We start from the raw sequence: 21,994 nt of genomic DNA, 5'->3' as shown, positions 1-21,994 counted from the left end.
GGAAGAAGACATTGTAATAAATATAAACAAATAGCACTGTGCTTTTTATTAAGTGATATCATGGCTATACGCTTTACTACATCAAATGCTGCAGATGATCAAAACATATGGACACTGCCTTCAAGGAGCATACCAAATTGGGAGAAATTGAGAGTGAAAACCCTGTCTTACTCATTTTTATGTCCCTAATCAAGCACAGTGCCTTAAACATACCAAGGGCCCAATAAATATTGTTTGGATTGAAATGAGAAAATCTATTAGACATCTAGTGTTCCAGAATTACCATACACTGGAGGATAAGTTTATTCTTTTTAATAATTATGGCTCACTTGAATGCTTAAAAGGTACCAGGCAGTCTCTGGAGTGGTTTGTATAAGTTATCTCACAATATTTTTGCATATTTTAATCTTCATAATATGAATGAGAAAGTGAGGGGTTGAGAAAGTAAGTTTTCTATAATTATATACCTAATAATGGCAGTGCCTAGATGACAAATGAAGCAGCATCATTTTCAGAGGCCTTACTTTAAAATACTACCCCCTATTGCTTTCCCCTACAAACTACCACACAAAAAGAGTTTTGCTTAATATTAAATGAAGTAAAATAAATGATTGAATTTATTGTAGACAGAAAGATAACTGAATGACTGTGTTACACATGCACAAATCAGTCTTTAGAAATTTGACTACTTTATTTTTGCGTCAGATACAAATTAATGATTGTATTTTAACCCTCATCTAGTATTCTGTACTAACCATTTGTTGATAATATTAACCATATACCTCTTTTTTTAATCAGATCTTAATTGGTAGGCTCACTATATATTTGTATTACACTGTATGTGTTACTCATAAATGCCCTTCATTTAAAATTATGCTAGACATTGTTATTTGCTTTTCTATGCACTGGATTAAATATATCCTTTTAAATATTTGAAAATAGTTAATTGAGTGTATACACACACACACACACACACACACACACACACACACATATATATATAACAGTAAACCATAATTAGTATCCAGTACTCCCATAAAAGCAGAACTTGGGTAAGAACATACCCTCATTAAACAACTAACTAAAATGAGTTATTATTATTATTATTTTAAATTTTACTTTACGTTCCAGGATACAAGTGCAGAATGTGTAGGTTTGTTACATAGGTATACGTGTGCCATGGTGGTTTGCTGCACCTATCAAGCCATCAACTAGGTTTTAAGCCCTGGATACATTAGCAATTTGTCCTAATGCTCTTTCTCTCCTCATCCCCAACCCTCCAACTGGCCCTGGTGTGTGTTGCTCCCCTACCTGTGTCATGTGTTCTCATTGTTCAACTCCCATTTATGAGTGAGAACATGTGTTATTTGGTTTTCTGTTCCTGTGTTAGTTTGCTGAGGATTATGGCTTCCAGCTTCAACCATGTCCCTGCAAAGGACATGATCTCTTTCCTTTTTATGGCTGCATAGTATTCCATGGTGTATATGTACCGCATTTTCTTTATCCAGTCTATCATTGATGGGCATTTGGATTGGTTCCATGTTTTTACTATTGTAAACAGTGCTGTAATAAACATACGTGTGAATGTGTCTTTATAGCAGAATGATTCATATTTTTTGGGTATACACCCAGTAATGGGATTGCTGGGTCAAATGGTATTTCTGGTTCTAGATCCTGGAGGAATCGCCACACTGTCTTCCACAATGACTGAACTAATTTACATTCCAACCAACAGTGTAAAAGCATTCCTATTTCTCCATAGCCTCGCCAGAATTTATTGTTCCTTGACTTTTTAATAATCATCATTCTGACTGGTGTGAGATGGTATCTCATTGTGGTTTTGATTTGCATAAAATGAATTATTAATACACTAAGTCAAAAGCTACAGGTAAGCAAGGGACCTCTACAAACATATATATACACACACACAGTGTGTGTGTGCATGTTTATGCCACATAAGGATTCGTGAAAATGTCAATCACTGACTTTGAATATGATTAGGTAATTAACAGTGAAAGTGACATGCTATGACTTTTTTTAATTGAGCAAGATGGAAAACCATAGTCAAATTTTAAAACGATCTTTTTTCTTATCTTAAAAAAAAAACTTCCTATCCCCAACACTGGATGATTCTTTTTGCACTTGGAAATGTGATAAAAATCCCATTTAGTCTATTTTCACTTTTTTCTTCAACTGTAACTTAAAACATGCTAATTATTTAATGTAGCTTTTTTCATGTCGGATATTTTTACTCTTTCAGTTACAATCATTATTTTAAAAAATTGTGAACAGAACAAAATCCTAGAAATTATCAATAATTTTAAATCACTGACATTATAAAAATAATTTAAAATTTTATGCAAATAGATTTCTAACTATTTGTAATCTAAACACACAATACACTGTCTAAAAGCCAGGAAACATGTGTATTGTGAAATCATTTAAACTTCAACTGCATACCCAGTGGATATGAGATCAGTTCATAAAAATGGTGTGGGGAGAGCAAGTAAAGTGAGATTTTCTTAGAAAATTTAAAATAGAATACAAAGACAACTCCTTAAAAGATAACTTACAAATCATTACCCTAATATTTGAATACCATTGATATCAAATGCAAGGTTAAGAAACTACCATAAATTGTTAGGGAGAACTTACCAAATCTTAATTTATCCTGAGGAATATGTGATTTTTAAAATATTCTCCACGATAATTTTTTAAATAATATTATGAGCTTCTGCCCCCATAATAAATATAAAAACAACTAATTTGTGATTATTAAAAATAATAATATTCGATCTTTGGCTTCCATAACTAAAAATAAAAATAACTAAATTGACTTATATTTACAAAATACGTCCACATGAGTTAGTTTATTTTACCTTCACAGTGACTAAGGAGAATTTTATTTCATAGATGAGCTGACTTGTCCAAATGCAGCAGTTGCATAACTTTCACAAAAGTAGATTTACAAATCTATGTTGAGGTGAATGTCGAATCAAACTCAGAAAAATACGTCAAGGAAACAATAGTAAAGGTGGTATACCAATGACACTAAAGGGAATTGGGAAGATAAACCAGCATTTCAGCACTTTGTGGAATTTAAATTAAAGTACTGAGTGCATTTCATTAGATCTTTGAATAGGCCCTTTCTAGTTTGGTATACTAATTATACCCAGTGGATTCATTTTTTTTGTCATTAAAACTTAATACCATTACTTTTTGTGCTTACTAATATACTTGGCAACTCCAGACAATCAAGGATAAAATAATAAAGAGTTTTAAAATATGACAATCTATTTAGGGGCTGGGGAAATTTTAATGAGTAAAAAAAAAAAATGTTAGGTATCCGCCCCTCAATTCCCCATCCTACTCCTCATCACAGCATAGTAAATCATAAAATTACAATTCTTCCTCCATGACATCTACTTCCCTCATTTTAAGGGTTCAGATACATTACTGATAGATTATTCTTATGTTCATAACCATATTGTCCTCATCAACAGCTCACAATATTGCTTGCTATCAAATTCAAATTCTTCAAAATGACACTCTTGCTATTTCTTTAACTGTCCCTACCTTAATCTCATTTCTGTCTCTCTATCCCCCTGCCAAGGTTTCAGTTACAATCAGTTAAACATTCAACACAGATTCCACTTGCTGTGATGAGTTTTTTTTTTTTTTTAAAGCTGCTCTAATGACCAACCTTTTCATTGCCCATTATATATCACATAACGTATCTGGAATAAAGAGATAAATAGGTTCCGCTGGCTGAGAAATAAAAGGTAATTCTTCCATTTACAACTTCTAAGTCAACGCTATACTACACGATCAAACCTTAGGCATATTGAAACCATCACATAATGTGTTGATCTATACAAGTTTTAAGGAGCTTGCATATTTAAAGTAGAAAACTAAGATAATGTCTCATCGGATTCTTGGATGTATTCTGCAATATCTTTATTACATGGTTTTTCATTTTGTGCTTGAAAATATATTATCTGTTAAGATGAAACTACTTGAGGCAAAATTGTCCATTTTCAGAAAAATGTTAAAAATATCTTCCTTATATTAAACAGAAACCTGTACTTCTTTCAGCTTTGACCTCATTTTTCCTAATTCTTTCCCCTGGGATTGCACAGAACAAGTTTTCTCTTTCATCTGATGCCTCTAAGTCATTATAAAACTTACGATTCTCTTTAATTATAAACTTTTTTTTTTTTTTTTTTTTTTTACTATTAGATGTCTTATATTCCTATATATGGCCAAGTTCCAATTATCCTTTATATTATGGTCAACTTTTTTTATTGAGACATGAAAAACAGACAACCACGTATGTTAGGATTCCATGTGAAATAAGTCAAAAGACTGAGGAAACAATTTAGGGATACTTCCTAGAAATTTAATATGGGCTCGCTTATTTTCACTACCTTTTTGGTTTAAAACTGTAAAAATGATTATAGTTTAGGAAGAAAATGACCCATGATGTAATATAACATTACATTGTATATACTCATTTGTTTATCATATATATTCATAGAGGTATAAATAATTTATATTACATACAATATAAATTATATTTTATTACATTGCATTTTTTATAAACAAGATTCAGGAGTAAAGAAGAAAAAGGTCAAGTAGGCCAGCCGCAAATTAGATGACTAAGATCTCTCTAGAAAATTCCTCTCAAAATCTTGTCCAGACTGATTGAACACTTATAGTGGCAAGCGGTCCAATACTTCCCGATGGCAATTCATTACGGATTTGAACAAACTAAATTTCATCTCAGCATATAAAGTCCTCTTCAGTTATCGTATTCTCTCTATGGAGAGACTAGGAACTATGGAACTATGTTTCTAGCTTTACTCGGAGTATTTAGAAGCATTTCTTTTCTTTTCTTTTCTACATGGTAGTCCTCCAAATTTAGCAGACTCAAGTATTATCTTTGAGACCACCAAGAACAGAAGTCAATGGTACTTTTACTTAATTAGATTTATTAAAAACCTATTACATGCAAGGTGATGGCATAGTTACTCTCTGCAAAATAAAGATTTTAAAAACATGGTATTTCCCTTAAAACAAGTATTTCCCTGAAGGAATTCATAATCTATTAGAGATAAAACGGACATCTATGCAAATGATGTAATCACCCTCTTGAGCATGAGAAGAAAGTGTGTGACATATGTCTAAAAGGGTCAGTGGAGCCAAACTAGATACTGTGGTTACTTCTTCAGAACTAAAATTTTAATAAGCTTGCATCTTTGAAGAACACTTTGAAATTTTTAAAGCAGCATCTTTAAGTGTTTGACTCATTTCTGCCCCTTCTTAAATGTTACTGATGAAGTACAGGCATGCTTGCTCAGTATAGAACTTGATTCTCTTTTATGACTAATTAGATGGAGGTCAATTGAGATGGAGCTAGATTAGATGAAAGTGTCATAAAAGTGGTACCAAAAAGGGATGTCTGAAGGTTCCACATTTTCTTCTGCCTCATAAAGTTCTTTTTATTTACCCATTTCATCCAACTCTTAAGTAAATATCTTGCAGAGAGCTTGTAACAAGAGAGATAAGTCAAAAACAAAACGAAACGCTAATCTCTACCCTTTTGAAAATGTGAAACATTCCCCAGAGCTTTACACAATGACTGGTACAAATATGAATATCTGTTGAATAAAAGGAAAAATAAATCCTTTTGCTTTTTAAGGTCAACATACTTCTACAAATGTTCATTGGAAGATGTCACTCACTGGTGTATTTTCACACTAGAACAGAATTTCAAATTTTTTTATACTTAAAACTGTTCAAAATGTTGATACGTTAAATATTGCTTGAATCAGTATCATAAATAAATTTAAGTAATAATATAAAGGAAAAGAAGAATAACCAAAATAAAAAGAACTAAACAAAAAATATATATAGTGGCTTATTTTTTTCTGAGTGGGGAAAATCCAATTTTCACTCATGCTCAACTCAATTCTCCATTCATGAGGTACAGCATTTATGAAAATTAGCTGGTACATTGATTGATCATGTCATAATTCTTATGACATGTAGATATATCCAAAAAGTGATGGGTAGGGTTCATCTGACTTGTGCCAATATTTACCTGTTCCTCCAAGGGGTAGAGAGAGGGCCAAAGGCAAGCACACCACATAATAAAATGTGATTGGCAGAGACTTAGCATTATCTTGGCTGTGACTTTCCATTTCCCCAAGCAAGTCATAATATAATCAACACGTTATTTCTTTCCTTAGAGACTTCTAAAACATTTCAGCCAAACACATCTTATTTGTCTAGAATGACACATAATGACATCTTCTAAAACTTCTAGAAAGAAAATCGTCTCTGATATTGCAAGGTGCTGGAAATTTTATTTGACAAAAAGATCATATTCTAAACTGTTCATAAGCAAAGGAACGCTTCTGAAAAGAACAGTAAAAACAGGAAAAAAACACTTCTAGAAATAAGCTTTTATTGATAAATCATTTTTATTTACACTGGTTAAGAGAAATCAATTCAAATCAGTTTCAAGATCCTTTGGCCAAATGCTACTCAATATTTTTGCTCTCATAAATATATGTCTTTTTTGCTCTTATTACTAAACTTCACAATAATTTACTGTTTCTCATTTTACCTTTATGAGAATAGTACCTTGAGAGCCACATAAAATGAACATTCCAACCTGCTTCATATTTTCTGCAGAGTTGAGGAAAAGGTAATAAGAGGTATGTCTATGAATGTAATTTTCTTTGCATTTGGATAGCTTATTTATCTTTTTCTGTTATTTCTGTATCCACATATTAAATATAAAAATATAGCCTTTTAAAGGGACTCTTTACCATGGGTATTGAATTCATACTGTGCAGCTGCACCTGCTTTGAAGTGAAAGACAAAGTAAAAATGCACATAGGCATAGAGTCAAGCCTCAGTTATGATGGGCTGATTAATCAGCAAATTTTTGCATACCATATTCCTATTTAATAAGTCTGTGACACACTGGAATTTGAGGTCTGTCATTCCCTACCTAAAGTTGCCTCTGAACATACTAAATTTGTCTAATCCAAGATACACTGATGACGAGATTCAATGTTATTTTATGTTCAAGCAAGAAAATTGCTCCCAATTATAAAATATGTCTTGATTTCAGAGATATAAAAACATGAGAGAAAAGATTACATCTTTGACTTATTTTTAAAAACTTTTATTTTAGGTACAGGGGTACACGTGGAGTTTATTATATAGGTGAACTCATGTCACAGGAGTTTTTTATACAGATTATTTCATGGCCCAGGTACTAAACGTAGTAAAGTAAACAATCGTTATTTTTTTGTAATCCTCTCTTCCCACCCTCCACCCTCAAGTAGGCCCCTGTGTCTGTTGTTACCTTCTTTGTGTCCGTGAGTTCTCATCATTTAACTCTCACTTATAAGTGAAAACATGCATTATTTGGTTTTCTATTCCTGTGTTAGCTTGCTAAGGATAATGGCCTTCATCTCCATCCTAGTTTCTGCAAAAGACATGATATCACTCTTTTTATGGCTGCATAGTATTCCATGGTGTATATGCACCAGATTTTCTTTATCCAGTCTGTCATTGATGGGCAGTTAGATTTATTCTATGTCTTTGCTATTGTGAATACTGCTGCAATGAACATATGCATGCATGTGTCTTTATGGTAGAATAATTTATATTCCTTTGGGCATATACCCAGTAATGGAATTGCTGAGTGAATGGTAGTTCTGTTTTTAGGTCTTTGAGGAATGGTCACACTGCTTTCCACAATGGCTAAACTAATTTATATTCCTACTAACAGTGTGTAAGTGTTCTCTTTTCTCTACAACCAGCCAGCATCTGTTATTTTTTTTTTACTGTTTATTAATAATAATAGCCATTCTGACTGGTATGAGATGGTATCTCATTGTGGTTTTGATTTGCATTTCTCTAATGATCAATGATAGTGACCTTTTTTTCATATACTTGTTGGCCACATGTATGTCTTCTTTTGAAAAGTATCTGTTCATGCCCTTGCCCACTTTTTAATGGGACTGTTTTTTGCTTCAAATTTTTTTAAGTTCCTTATAGATGCTGGATATTATATCTTTGTCAGATATATAGTTTGCAAATGTTTTCTCCCATTCTGTAGGCTGTCTGTTTCCTCTGTTGATAGTTTCTTTTGCTGTGCAGAAGCTCTTAAGTTTAATTAGATACCGTTTTTCAATTTTTTGCTTTTGTCGCAATTGCTTTTGGCATCTTTGTCATGAAATACATATTTGCCTATTCCTACGTCCAGAATGGTATTGCCTGGGTTATTTTCCAAGGTTTTTATAGCTTCAAGTTTTACATTTAAGTCATTAATCCATCTTGAGTTGATTTTTGTATATGGTATAAGGAGGGGGTCCAGTTTCAATCTTCTGGATGTGGCTAGCCAGTTATCTCAGCACCGTTTATTGAATAACTGGGGAGTCTTTTCACCATTGCTTGTTTTTGTCAGCTTTGTTTGAAGATCAGATGGTTTTAGGTATATAGCCTTATTTCTGAGCTCTCTATTCTGTTTCATTGGTTTATGTGCCTGTTTTTGTACCAGTACCATGCTGTTTTGATTACTGTAGCTCTGTTGTATAGCTTGAAGTCAGTTAACATGATGCCTCCAGCTTCGTACTTTTGCTTAGGATTGTCTTGGCTATTTGGACTCTTTTTTGGTTCCATATGAATTTTAAAATTATTTTTTGTACTTCTGTGAAAAACATCATTGTTAGTTTGACAGGAATAGCATTGAATCTGTAAATTGCTTTGGATAGTATTGCCATTTTAATAATATTGATTCTTCCCATCCCTTAGCATGGAATGTTTTCCCATTTGTCTGTGTCATCTCTGATTTCTTTGAGCAGTGTTTTGTAGCTCTCATTGTAGAGATCTTTCATGTCACTAGTTAGCTGTATTCCTAGGTATTTCATTATTTTTGTGGCAACTGTGACACGGATTACATTCCTGATTTGGCTCTCAGCTGGGCTGTTGGTGTATAGGAATGCTAATGATTTTTGTACATTGATTTTGTATCCTGAAACTTTGCTGAAGTTATCAGGTGAAGGAGCTTTGGGGACAAAACTATAGGGTTTTCTAGATATAGAATCATGTTGTCTCCAACAGGATAATTTGACTTCCTCTCTTCCTATTTGGATGTCCTTTATTTGTTTCTCTTGCCTGATTACTCTGGCTGGGACTTGAATTTATGAAATATGGTAAATGTCCTTTTCAGCCTAAGACACTTGAGTGATGATAGTAACCATGATTTTAAAAATCTCATATTCCAGGCTATAGGACAGCATGTAGACATTGTAAAAATTATGGCAATGCAAAAGACACCTTCTCTCCTCTTCCTGACTCTGTCATTAATTTTTAATGTTTCAGGAGTGTGACTACTAATGATATCTAAAATGGCAATTACATACCACACTTTGTGTTCTTGACTCAGTTCCCTTATTTTCTACCTCACTGGAGTTACCTTAATCAAGTAGGTAGGAAAGTAAAAACTGGTCACTCTCACAGCCTAAGGACCCAAGCATAATAATAGATTTTACCTTATGCCTAGATATTATATACCTAATACTTTGTAGGTTCACTTTAGAGTACAAGTTACTGTGCTTTCATGGGTGAAAGGGGACCTCAGAATAATTATTCAATAGAAACAGTAACACAAAAGGCCAAATGTTATTTATGGTTTTCAGAGAGTAAATTTTTAGACAGATATAAACGTTAATATCTTTCAAGTGACATGACAATAAATGAATAAAAAGGTAAACTGGCAATCTTCAATATATTTCATATTGACAGAATTTTTCATCAACTTTACACAGGATCCTGCATAAATGACTATGCTAGACGATGAGGCTAAGATTGACAGCGTTAGGGCCAACAGGCAAAGGAAAAAATAGGTAAAACCTGTTTATTGGAGGCCATGTTTCTGAGAAGGAATGTCTTGAAAATTCAGTTTGGCAAATTATCTGAAAATTTGTATTAGAGAGAGACACTATGGCCTAAATAGTCAAAGAAGCATGGATGTATATGAAGAATATCATGTCATTAATCATATAATTTTAGAGTTGAAAGGAAAATCTGAACTCAAGTGACACAAAACTTTTATTGTGAAGAGGAGGAACCTGAAGCTCATGGAAGTGTTATCACCCATTGTGGTATATCAGGGAGCAGCATAATCAGAGTTAAAACCACTCACTCTAAGATCTCCTTGTCTTTCAATCAAAAGCATCACCATAATATGATTTATATCATATTATGCATACATACATACATATATATATACACACATAAGTATATAGAAATGGTTATTATATCATTACAGTACACTCAGGGGCTCACTTTTTGAGATAGGGTGTCACTTTGTTGCCCAGGCTGGAGTACACTAGCATAATCGTAGCTCACTGCAGCCTCAAAAGCTTGAGCTCAAGCAATCCTCTCACCTCGGCCTCCCAAGTAGTTACGACTACAGGCATGTGCCACCATGTCTGGCTAATTTTTTTTTATAATTTTCAATATTCACAGTTACAGTTCCATTGCTCAGTCATTTATTATCTAGTCTGAGGTCATGAGAATGTTCTGTATGCTACTTTTTCCCATAGAGAAAATTATCTGAAAAAACCTCAAAACTCACATTTTCAGGAATGTAAGAAAGTATCAAACTACAGTGTGAACAATCTTAGACAAGTCATAGGATGCTCGATTCAGCATGAGGGATAGAGACTATCAATTACTAGTCTTTAAATTTTACAGTTGAAGAGGCTGTGGCTCAGTGGTTACAGGGTTTGTTCAAGGTAGATCAATTAGTTCACAGCAGACCAATTCCAGTGACCTATATTTGCCTAATTACAAACATACTCTGCCAATATGTGTGAAATACACTTCCTCACAGACAAATGCCAAGTAGCTTAAACCCTTTTACACCCTGTTTCTATGTCTAGGCACAAACCTAGTCTTCATCTTTGGCTCTGCTGAACACTGAGACTCACAAGATCACTATAGTCTATACTTGGCATCAGATCCATTCTGAGAACAGAAGGCAGAAGAACAGCATCTTAGCGGGGCAGCATTAGGTATTCCTCTTCAATGAGAAGACGTTCAACAGTCAATATGTTAATTCATAAATTATTCTCCTTGACCCTCCAGAAGATAAACCAGTGTCCACATTTGATAGACGTGGGAGTCACCCTGGATTACAAGTCTCACATCATACAAGAGCCAGTAATTCCTGTAACAGTAGCATGGCTGAGCTTCCAGTTTTGCAAGACATAACCCTCAGGGAAGCCCAAAGCTACTCTCTCCCCATAAACCATTTAAAGTTCTCTCAGTGCTGATAATCAAAATAGTGTGGTACTGGTGTAAAGATGGACACATAAGTCAACAAGTAGAACTGAGAGTCCAGAAATAAAACTTACTTTTATGATCCATTATTTTTTAACAAAGGTGCCAGGTTATTTAATGGGAGAAAAAAATAGTTTTTTCAACAAATGGTGCTGAGACAACTGGATATCCATATATATATATAACAAAGGAAGGAGGCTGGAACTCTGCCTTATGCTTTGTAAAAATTTAATTGTAAATCGATCAATTAACTAAATGTAAGGGCTATAACTATAGCAAAACTTGCAAGAAAACATAGGATCAAATTTGTGACCTTGGATTAGACAATGATCTCTTAGAAATAACACCAAAAATAAAAACTAAAAAAAAATAAAGTAGACTTTATAAAAAATTAAAAACTATTGTGCTTCAAAGGACACTATCAAGAAAGTGAAATAAATCCACAGAACTGCTGAAAATAGTTATGGCTATAATAAAAAAGACAGATGACAACAAGTATTGTTGAGAAAGATGGAAGAATTGGAACCATCATACATTAGATAATGAGAATATAAAATGGTGCATCCTCTTTGGAAAGTATGACCGTTCCCCAGGAAGTTAAATATAGAGTTACTATATGACACAGCATTTCTATTCATAAAGACAGAAAAACACATCAAAAACTTGTAAATGATGTTCATAGTAGCATTATAACAGGCAAAAACTAGAAACAACCTAAATGACAATTAAATGATGAACAGATAAATAAAATGTGGTATATCCATTCAATGGAATGTAATTCAACAATAAGAAAGAATGAAGTACTGATAAATGTTTTAATATGGATGCGTCTTAAAAACATTGTGCTGAGTGGAAGAAATCAGTCACAAAACAACAAATTGTATTATTCTGTTTATATAAATTGTGCAGAATAGGCAAGCTCATACAGACAGGAAATAAATTAGTAGTTGCCTATGGCTGAGGGGGAAGGGTTAGGAGCAATATGAGTGGTAACTGTTAATGGGTACATTGTTTCATTTGGGGGTGATGAAAATATTGTAAAATTGATTATGGTGATAATTGCACAACTATGTAAATATACTAAAAACAATTTAATTGTACACTTTAAAGGCATGAACTGTATGGTATATGAATAATATCTTAATAAGGCAGTTAGTGAAAAAGTTTTTAATAACAAGGAAGTGAAACGTCTCCACTAACAACCAAGCAGATTTCAAGATCGCTTTTAGATATGGGGTAATGAACTGTACTGAAAGTACCTTGGTGATGAATTTTTCAATGTGGTTTGATGTATTTATACTTAGAATATTTTTGTCAGAGGTGTTCGAACCAGAGTGACTCCATTTTGACTAGGAGCTGGGTAAAATGAGGCTGAGACCTACTGGGCTGCATCTCCATGAGGTCAGGCATTCTTAGTCACAGGATGAGATAGGAGGTTTGTACAAGATACAGGTCACAAAGACCTTGCTGACAGAAAAGGATGGAGTAAAGAAGCTGGTCAACACCCACCAAACTGAAGATGGCAATGAAAATGACTTCTGGTCGTCCTCACTGTTTATTATATGCTAATTATTATGCATTAGCATGCTAAAATACACTCCCATCAGCACCATGACAGTTTACAAATGCCATGGCAACGTCCAAAAGTTACCCTACATGGTTTAAAAGGGGGAGGATCCCTCAGTTCCAGGAATTGCCTGCCCTTTTCCCAGAAAACTCATGAATAATCCACCCTTTATTTAGCATATAATCAAGAAATAACTATAGGTATACTCAGTCAAGCAGCCCATCCCGCTGCTCTGCCTATGGGGTAGCCATTCTTTAATCCTTTACTTTCCTAATAAACTGGTGTTCACTTTACTGTACGGACTCTCCCCGAATACTTTCTTGTGTGAGGTCTAAGAACCCTCTCTAGGGTTCTGGATCAGGGCCCATTTCCAATAACATTTTACCCTGTCTAATCCATTTTTTTCCCCATTGCTAAGCAAGTTATCTTCCAAGAGGAAACAATTACTGTGGAACTCTATTTGAATGATGGACAAAAATAAAACTACTGACATATTATCAGCTATGTTCAGTTACAGGATAGGAATGGTGGTTGAAGACACTCTCCCACAGTGACTCTACACTGTGTTTTTACAAGAGTGTTTACATAGTTTCAGAAAACTGAATGTTCTGGTAGATATCATGATGGCCACTGAGCTGCAATGGGGGAGAGAACTCCAGTGGAAAAGATCTGAAAGCTTGCTCCTCCAAGGTCTACCCACAGATTGAGGGGCCTAAGACAGTAAAAGCAAACCAATGAAAATTAAAATGTATAAATCCAAGCTGGAAATCTACAGACATATACACAATGTCTACAGTGTATACATAAAGATATAATTAACACATGGTTAATGCACATTTGAAGAAAATGCTCTGGCTTGCTAGAAATCAAAGAAATATTAATTCCTAGAATTAATTAATTAACTCACTCAGAATTCATTCAATAAATCATATGGAGAAAGACATTTGGTACTTGTCCCAAAGGGAGGTACTTGGATCAAGCATTTAGGAGGAAAAGATTAGGAGTAGAATTGGAAGAGTAAGATTGGCAATATTAGCTTTAAAATTACTGATAACTTTGGCATTTTGAAAATAAAAATATTCAAATGGAACACTTAAAATATCATAAGGAAATAATGTAAATGTGTAGGATATTATTTAGGGACTGAGTTTTCTTTTTCTACTAAATCCCCATTTTTTTAGTGATTTTCTTTCTACTTTACCTGTTAGCATTACAAATATGCTAAAATGTAAAAAAAAAAAAAAAAGTGTAAAGACAGCTATATACTCTATACTCAATGTTAAAAATTAGAAACATAAAAAGCTAAATAGGTCTTTCTCAAGGGACCCATGAAGACATTTTCCCTTCACTGAGTTGTTCTATATCTAGGTTAATTGTTTCTTTATTACTAACATTTAAGAGGAACCAGAACAAAAGAAGCATATTACTTCTCTGAAACACTAGTACTTGAATTTGAAGATGTATTTATCCATATCAATAAAAACACAAAAGCACACATCCAGGAAAATAGGAAGGATCAAGAAAAACCTGATGGTATTTTTGTTTTTAGTATTACATTGTAAGAAAATAATGAGACATATTTTTTAAAGATAAGAGATTCTTTACAACTGAAAGGAGAAAAAGCCTCTATAGAAAGATTTTGCTAAGAGCAAAATAAAATGATGCTATGGCAATGCAAATAGAAATATTCAAGTTATATATTCCATTACAACCTCTATCTCAATTTGTATACACACTGAATATAAGTAGAACTTAGAATCTACCCATAAAAAAGTATTATAAAATATAAAATTTAAGGAGAAATGTTAAATACTTAAGGAAGTTTCCATCTAGTTATAAATGCATATGCTCATATATGCAAACCTAACTTTATTTATTTGTTTGTTTATTTATGTATTTTTTTTTGAGATGGAGTCTCGCTCTGTCACCCAGACTGGAGTGCAGTGGTGTGATCTTGGCTCACTGCAAGCTCTGCCTCCCGGGTTCATGACATTCTCCTGCCTCAGCCTCCCGAGTAGCTGGGACTACAGGTGCCCGCCACCACGCCCAGCTAATTTTTTTTTGTATTTTTAGTAGAGACGGGGTTTCACCGTGTTAGCAAGGATGGTCTCGATCTCCTGACCTCGTGATCCACCCGCCTCGGCCTCCCAAAGTGCTGGGATTACAGGCGTGAGCCACTGCACCTGGCCTACTTTAAATATAGCACAGATAACACCATTTGAAAAATAAGTTTGCATGGCTGTTATTTATTTTTATAGGCAATAAAATATTAAATACTGAATAACAATTCAACTACATTGTAATCATTTTAAATTAATGATACAATACTTGTCCAAATAAAATTTTCAAGTTTGATTTAATAATTTATACCTCATTAGCTAACAAATTTGAAACAAGGTGGTTAAATACTTGTTAATGATAGCTAATGAAATATTGCTTAAAAGTCATACTTTACACTTACTAAATTTAATAATGGAATTTGGAAGAAAATATTCATAATTTAAAAGTGAATCATTTACATACCCTACTAGGAACTATGTTCATAATACACTGAAAATAAATGATTTTGTCTGTAAAGAGAAGTACTTAAATTCTAAATATTTTCATACAAAGCATTTGCTAGCAAATTCAGTTGAAATTTTTTTCCATAATGTTAGCCTTTAGAGTTAAAACTGCTCAATTTTCACTTTCCAACAAAATAGGGATCAATCATGGTGACAGGAGGAAAGAAAGTGCCCATGGTTCCAAGACTTGTTAGAATTAATTGTTAAGGAAACACTGTTTAGAAAAGAAAAGATAGAATAATGCAAGCCATTTCCTTGATTTTATGTTAACCAAATTTAAACAATCTAAGTAGTTAAAATACTTATGCAATATCGCTCATTGTTATCTGCATACACATTTTCAAAAAACCCACCCCACCAAAACATCCAGTGATGCTTATAGCCAGTATTTCCTTGAAAACCCAAACACCTCCCTTAGATGGTTTTGCAGGAAAAAAAAAAAAAAGCGGCTGGGCGCAGTGGCTCACGCTTGTAATCCCAGCAATTTGGGAGGCCAAGGTGAGCAGATCACGAGGTCAGTAGATCGAGACCATCCTGGCTAACACGGTGAAACCCCGTCTCTACCAAAAATACAAAAAATTAGCCGGGCGTGGTGGCAGGTGCCTGTAGTCCCAGCTACTCGGGAGACTGAGGCAGGAGAATGGCTTGAACCTCGGAGGCAGAGCTTGCAGTGAGCCAAGATTGTGCCACTGAACTCCAGCCTGGGTAACAGAGTGAGACTCCGTCTCAAAAAAATAAATAAATAAAAATAAAAATTAAAAATAAAATCATGGTCGTTTCTAACTTACTTTCAAGAGTTTTCAATATTTTTCTTATTCTTAGAAGTTAATTCTTTAGAAATGAGTTAAAGCTAATAGACACTCTATACATGATGCCCAAGGGCTACAGTACTGATGCAATGCTTAAATCAAGTGCCACTATGTAATGAATCTATAAAGTGAAAAAACTAATTCTAAAATTCACACAAAATATCAGTCATATTACTTTACAATAAGACAAGATGTATTTTAGAGACTTTACTTCAGACTCAATAGTTTTCTCAATACTTTCAAAAAAGACAAAATCACAAATTTTCAAAAACCCTTTAAGATGATATTTTTATGAGAGCAAATAAAATTTTTTTTAAAAAATAGCTACTGCATGTTATATTTTGAATTGCTGGCAGCTGTGATTCTCCATCTCTATAACATTTAGGTAAAGAGCTGCATCAAGGATTAGAGTAAGGATTGTTGACATAATACTATGCGGGAGAAGCTAACATGAGCTTTTCTGTCTATAAGATTTCCATTAACTGGAAAATAACTAGCAAGATGGACAGAAGGTCTTGTGTAGAGCTAAGCTGTCCACAGAATACTGACTCTTACCTTCGTTATTTAAGCGTTTGATGAGATCTTACCAAGAATACAAGTTAACACTCTTAAAAAGAAAACACTTCCAGTGCTTTCCCTCTGGATAGATTCAGGTGAATAAAATAAATGAAAACAAAATATATCTTTTTGCTTCCATTTTGTTGCATTAACACACAGGAAAAACTATTTATGAGGTTAAGGTGTGAGAAGTCCTCTTACAAAAACACAGTAATAACAAAAGGATGGGATTGTTTCACAAATTCCTCATACCAACCATAAAAATGATTTAACATGCATTTTGACATAAATAGGTAAATATTTATTGTGCAAACCATATGAGCTTCAAAATCAAACGTCTATACCAGGAAATGTGAAAATCATTCCCAGGGATTAAATTCCTGATGGGTTCTGTTTATTTCTCGGTGGCAGAGATCAAAGATATTATTCACTGTTGTTCAGTGAAGAAAGACAGCTACTAAATAATCATCAGGCAGCCTGGCTGCCTTTCAACACATGTTTCTCAGAACAGTTAGAGATACCAAGTCAGATATATTATAGGTCTGGGTCCAGTGATTTGCTACTACCCTGGTGACTTCAGTAAGGAATGAGAGGAGTGGGAGAGGATATATCAGAAACAGCCACAACCTGGTACTAATACAGTCATGAACAGAATAACAATGTATCTGTCAATAACAGGCCACATAATATGATAGTGGTAGCATAAGGTTATAATATTGTATTTGAATTGTACCTTTTCTATGTTAAGAAATGTTTAGATACACAATTACTTACCTTTGTGTTCAAATTGCCTAAGTATTCAGTACAGTAACATGTTTGTAGGAGTAACAGGCTCTACCATATAGCTTAGGTTTGTAGTAGGCTATACTATCTAGGTTTCTGTAAGTATACTCTGATGTTTCCACAACAAAAAAATTGTCTAAGAATGCATTTAGAACATATGCCTATTGTTAAGTGATGCATGACTATACGGAAATTTCATATCACTGGTGTTTGTCTCAGTAATGTGTCAACCAGAAGGAGTAACTTTGGTAGTCCCGTAACTTCAAATAGTTAAATATCGCCTGATACTTGAAACAAAAAACAGTACCGTTTGTTTTGACTTCATCCTTATTTAATTCATACAAAGAGTTCAGATTCTAGAACAGGCAAAGCTCCAGACAGTGGGGATAAAATGGAGATTATTTTGTGCAGATAAAGATACATAATTAATCAGTAAATAAGTAAAATAAGAAAGATTTTAGAGAGCATAAGTTCCACACTGACAACTGTAATAGGTTGAAGTGATTGAGAGTGACTGTTCCTACTTTCATTAGGTCAGGAAAGGCATTTCTGAGAAAGTATCAATTAAGATTTCTGAGAAAGTATCACTTAATTAAGGGAGAAGCCCACATAGAGATGATCTGAAGTAAGAACATTTCATGCAGAGAAACATCTACTAACTACATAAAGATGCTAATGTAGAAGTTGGCCTGAGATGGAAGTGGGAAAGGGAATGACGTGGGGTAAAAATCTAGGCAGAGGTTAGGACATGAAGGATTTTGTAGACCAGGTTAAAATATTCAGATCTTTGCCTTAGGGTTATAGGAAGTCAATGGAGTAAAATTACCTGGTCTACATTTTCAAAGATTATTGTATCTGTAGAGGAAGAAGGGAGATTTAATTGTATGGTGACAAAAGAAAAAAGACATGACAGGAAATAATTGCAACAGTCTAGGTGAGAAGTAATAAGGGTTGAGATAAGGTAGTGATAATGAAGAAACAGAAAAGTGGCCAGATTTGGGGGATGCGAGGTACAGGAGACAAGATGCACTGATGATTAGATATGAAGTTTATAAAAGCATTTATAAATTTGACTTTAGTCATCGGGTCATAATGGAACCAGTTAATCAGTGAGGGCTCAGCAGGTTTGTTTGTTGTTTATGCTGGGAGGTCTGATGGAAAAAAATCAAAAGGTCTGTTTATGTTAAGTTTGACATTCACATTAGATACATACTCCCATGGGTATGTCAAGTAAGCTGTTTGAGGGGGGAAAAGCCTCATATTCAAGAGATAAGTTAGAATTAAATATAAAAACATATTAAGGGTGATTTGCATATAGTTAGCATTTTAAAGACATTAGATTGGATGATTTAATCCAAAAAAAAGTATGAAGCTAGAACTGGCACTAACATTTGGGGATATAGAAATGATGAGAAAAGGAAACTGAGAGGGGAGGAAACCAGGATGATTTTATGTGGCTCAGTACAAAAGAAGACAGTTTTCCAGAAGGAGCAAGTAGTCAACTGTGCCAAATTCTGTGGAGGTATCAAGTATGGGAAGAACAGAGACATGGCCATTCAATTTGACAATGCAATAGTCATGTGACCATAGGGTACAAAAACAAGAAAGAAAAAAAAAAGGAAGGAAAGAAGGAAAGAAAACCAACCTATGTCAGGGAAGCCCTGATGAACTAATTTGAAAAGAGAATATGAGGTAAATAATTGCAGTAAAAAGTATGAATAATTCCTTCTAGATTTTGATGTGTGTTTGCATGTAGCAAGGAAAGTAGAAAAACAAGGTAATATCCGAAAGAGAAAAGAGAATCAAAAGAGCGTATTTTTATATGGGTTTAAAGTTAGAAAACAGCAGAACATATTTATAGGCACATACAAAAAATTGATATTGAAGGAGGAGAGAGATAATTTCAAAAGAACATGCATGAATAAGTTAAAAGTAAATGAAATCCGGAGTCCAAGTGGAAAGGCTGGACGTGATATGAGAACAGGTAAACCTGTCAATTCCAGTAAAACTGAAAGGCAGGCCAAGAGTGTAGATTTAGGCTGGACACAGTGGCTCACACCTGTAATCCCAGTTCTTTGGGAGGCTGAAGCAGGAGAATCACTTGAGGCCAAGAGCTGAGACCAGCCTGGGCAACACAGTGAGACCCTGTCTCTGCAAAAAATTTTAAAAATTACCCAGGCGTGGTGGCATGCACTTGTAGTCCTAGATACTTAGGAAGCTGAGGTGGGAGGATTTATTGAACCTAGGATTTCAAGGCTGTAGTAATTAAGCTATGATCACACACTGAACTCCAGCCTGGGCAACAGAGGGAGATTCCATCTCTAAAAAAAAGGTGGGAAGAGGAGAATGTAGATTTGGATCCAGATGAGCTGGTAGATTTGCAGATGAAAAAATGAGGGAAATGGGGTGTCATATTTCTTTTCCTCAATGAAGTAAAAAGAAGACGTAACTGTTGTGAGAGGGAGGTTTGAAGAGAGAGAAGGTGTGAAAATCAGTTTAGAGAATAAGAAATGGAAATGGAATAGGATGTTTGGTGCTTGGAGAGGCTGAATCTCCTTTGAGAATTGTTGTGGCTATGAATTCAAAATGAGATTAGTCAATAATATTTAGCTATTTGCATGCAGGCATTGAGATGGTTTGCTATAATCAAGCCTGTAAACCACAACTTAAAGAACAATTTTAGGAGAGGAAAAGTGATTTTTAATTAAACTATATATGGTTTTTTTTTCCTTGTGCTGACCGCTTTTTTAATGACAAGGAATGTGCAGTGCCATATCAATAATTCTTACTAAGTACTCTTGTTTTAACAATACTAGATATTTTCAGAAAATACAACACCTAAAATGTACAATCAACTTTTTCTATGAGATAACTTGAATCTCAAATAGCTTCTATAATTCTCAAAACAATGTGTTATGTTTTTAGAAGTCTGATCTTTTAACAAAATAGATAAAATCCCAGGGAGATGAACAGTTGAGAACAATACTCTTCAGTAGAACTTTCTGCAATGATAGAAATGTCTTTCTGTGCTGTTCAATATGAAGCTGCTAGGCACATTTGGCTGTTAGTACTTGAAATCTGGCGGCTGTGACTGAAGAACCAAATTTTCTATTTTGTTTAATTATAATGAACTTAAATTTAAGTAGCCACAGGTGGCTAATGGCTACGGTACTGAACAGCTTAGCTATAGAATCACCTATCCATCTCTTATTCATCACTAGGTATTTCTTAGTTATTTGTAAAGCAAATAATCGAATGTCTAAATATCTGCAAAATAGACGTCCTTTGGTTCTTTTTTTTTTTGTGAGACAGAGTCTCACTCTGTTGCCAGGCTGGAGTGCAATAGCGCGATCTTGGCTCACTGCAACCTCCGACTCCCTGGTTCAAGCAATTCTCCTGCCTCAGCCTCCCGAGTAGCTGGGACTACAGACACGCACCACCACGCCCAGCTAAATTTTGTATTTTTAGTAGAGACAGGGTTTCACCCTGTCGGCCAGGATGGTCTCAAACTCCTGACCTTGTGATCCGCCCGCCTCAGCCTCCCAAAGTGCTTTACAGGCGTGAGCCACCACACCTGGCCCCTTTGGTTCTTAAGTTTAACTTGGTAGTTCTAAAACTTTAGTATGCTTGATAATTACTGTACAGGGTTGCGTATACAAAATCCTTAAGTATTGAAATAGGCAATTCACAAAATGTTTAAAGGTCATTCTAACTCCTGGCAATATTCACATAGTAAATTATAAATTCACCTTAAAGCCTGATGCTCCACTCTCTCACCCACCACAACAGTAAAAGTTGATATGTGCTGAGAATTGACTTCAAGAATTAATATTGAAATATTTGGCAAAAAGATGAATCCGGCAGGTAGTATGGTCATGTATCATGAATGATTTAGTTCTTCAAACTAAAATACATACTTAATTTTACGCAATTGTCTTCTCATTAGGGAATTTAAAATATTCATTTAAAAGTATTAATTTGTTTTATCTTTGGTATTGAAATTAATATTTAAATATTAATGCTTCCTTCCAGCTATTAAGTCACATGGAAAATTTAAAACTCCATAACACTTAAAATGCGATAAAAATTCTAGCATTAGGTGGACTCCTAAGTTATATTTCTATATTTATGTGAACATTACAAGTATATTTTTGTTTCTTCTTTACATGGATTGTGTTAAGTTTTTCAATGATGTAGATAACAGAATGAAAAAAAAATTCCTCTCAACAGGTGGTATACGAAAAGTCAGAATGGCAGGTGTAAACTGTGGCAACACTCGTTATGATAAAGAGAAGTCCAACTAATTTCAATATGAAAGAAATGAGAGAATGACATGGCCTGTA

At 34.2% G+C, this 21,994-nt stretch overlaps 1 protein-coding gene across 1 annotated transcript in view; it reads right to left on the bottom strand.

Annotated features, from left to right (window-relative positions):
- IL1RAPL1 (interleukin 1 receptor accessory protein like 1) overlaps positions 1 to 21,994 on the bottom strand; it is a 1,371,738-nt gene that overhangs the window by 1,009,552 nt on the left and 340,192 nt on the right. The gene's annotated exons all lie outside the window — the stretch shown is intronic.

The sequence above is a fragment of the Pan paniscus genome, chromosome X, assembly GCF_029289425.2.
Source record: "Pan paniscus chromosome X, NHGRI_mPanPan1-v2.0_pri, whole genome shotgun sequence".
Classification (NCBI taxonomy): Eukaryota; Metazoa; Chordata; class Mammalia; order Primates; family Hominidae; genus Pan; species Pan paniscus.
The sequence above is the reverse complement of the archived record's forward strand: the minus strand, read 5'-3'. Positions and strand labels throughout refer to the sequence as shown.